Source organism: Austrofundulus limnaeus, unplaced genomic scaffold, assembly GCF_001266775.1.
Source record: "Austrofundulus limnaeus strain Quisiro unplaced genomic scaffold, Austrofundulus_limnaeus-1.0 Scaffold1, whole genome shotgun sequence".
NCBI classification, from domain to species: Eukaryota; Metazoa; Chordata; class Actinopteri; order Cyprinodontiformes; family Rivulidae; genus Austrofundulus; species Austrofundulus limnaeus.
The window spans coordinates 7,592,345-7,594,193 of NW_013952403.1; the positions used below are offsets into that span (position 1 = coordinate 7,592,345).

Genomic DNA, 1,849 nt, shown 5'->3' on the forward strand with positions numbered 1-1,849 from the left:
ATATATATATATTTGTTCTAAAAACCTGTAAAACATTTAAAGCTGAAGATCTGTTTTTCTGCATCCACATCCCTGACATTCAGGAGCAACCCAAACTATGGGCTCGACGCGCGTGGATCCTCTTTTGTAATACAGCATCGGTTAATAAGCGATGGATTTTTATTGGCCGAGCCTGTTGGAGACAGAGGAAGGCGCACTGGCTGCCAAATCAGTGTTTTCACAGCCTGAATCACAGCTTACCATTGATGCTAGCCCAGGGAGGAGCACACAAATACACACACARGCACACACACACAAAAAAACTAATTACACAAAGTGCTGAAGGAGAGACACATGTGAACATACATGCAAAAAAAAAAAAACACATTACAGTCACAGAAAATGCTTTTATTTTGCCATATAAAGATTCTGTACAGTGCATGTACATTACCGTAAATTACACACTGATTTACTAAGTTGTATACGTAACTCTTAACTKTAAACTCTTAACCCTGACCTGGACACGATCCCAACAATTAAACAGATTTACAAATCTAATAGAGGCTATAAAAAAAAACGTGCACTAAAACGCTACAGAAATCAAAGAAATTCAGACACCTGCATTTTTTTTTTTACCTCTCCCTGCTCTGAGAAGTCTCATTCTCCAACACAGAAACACACACACAGACACACAAACATAAACACACACAGACACACAAACACTTGCACACAGCAAGCTGTTCACCACCGAGTGGAGAGGAAACAACAGTCACCATTAGAGGGCCTTCTTTTTCGGAGCAAAATATCTCCCCCCCTCTCTCCCTCCCTCTCTGTCTTATCCTCCCTGTCTCTGTCTACCCCTCTACACACACACACACACACACACACACACACACACACACACACACACACACACAGACTCAAATACATGAACAACAGCAGTCCTTTGTCTCTGCTATAACAAGCCTATCAGACTCTGCTTGAATAGCCTGAGGCTGGAGCAGCTTGAAGTTCTCTCATTCTCTCCTGAATACAAACCTCACCATTCAATAGCTTAAGCACAAGGATGCCGAACTGGTTTCAATGATATGAGTGCAACACAACCTAAGTACATTTGTACACAGGTGTAAATAACCTGTTTTAGACTGAGCTCATWTGAGTTTCTCTCAAAAACCTCTCAAAACAAAAGCTGCTGAAATCACTCCTGTTCACACTTTGACTGCGCTGAATCAGATATTCATTACCAATTAGCCAGACTTGACTGAAGTGAGGCAGTTGACAAGAGACCCCTTAGCTCCTCACGGCGCTGTATAAAGGAATGATAAACAGGAGACTTTGTCTCAGTTTCATCTCCTCTTCTGAGCTGTTCAAAATAGTTTCACAGCYAACAGATTTAAAATTCAGTGCAATCTGCTGGCTTCCTTAGATAGATACTGTAACTTATACTAACAGGTATTTTATCATGTAAGTGAACACCCTGAAATGACTTTTGTTGTGAAATGATGCTGTTTATACTGAAGTAAATTGAACTGAGTTAATATATGGAATGTGTACAGTACTTGTGATAGATGCTCAATAAGACTGCATGTAGTTTATACCATGTTCATGTTGACAGCCTTTTGTGTTATATTATATGTAAATGATTTGTTAAATATGTCAGGACTTTTTAAATATGTATTATTTGCTGATGATACAACATTTTATTTTTGGAAAAAGATTTAGAACGGCTGTTGGAAACGATGCAGACAGAATTTATTAAACTACAAACTTGGTTAAAACTAAATAAATTATCATTAAATTTGGATAAACCCAACTATATGATATTCAGTAATAGAAAGGGAATAATTTATGTTCCATTTAGAGTTGATGG

The 1,849-nt window shown here is 38.3% G+C and overlaps 1 protein-coding gene across 6 annotated transcripts in view; it reads left to right on the forward strand.

The window, feature by feature from the left end:
• Positions 1–1,849, forward strand: part of spock1 (SPARC (osteonectin), cwcv and kazal like domains proteoglycan 1) — a 174,781-nt gene that overhangs the window by 170,806 nt on the left and 2,126 nt on the right. The window lies entirely within an intron of this gene.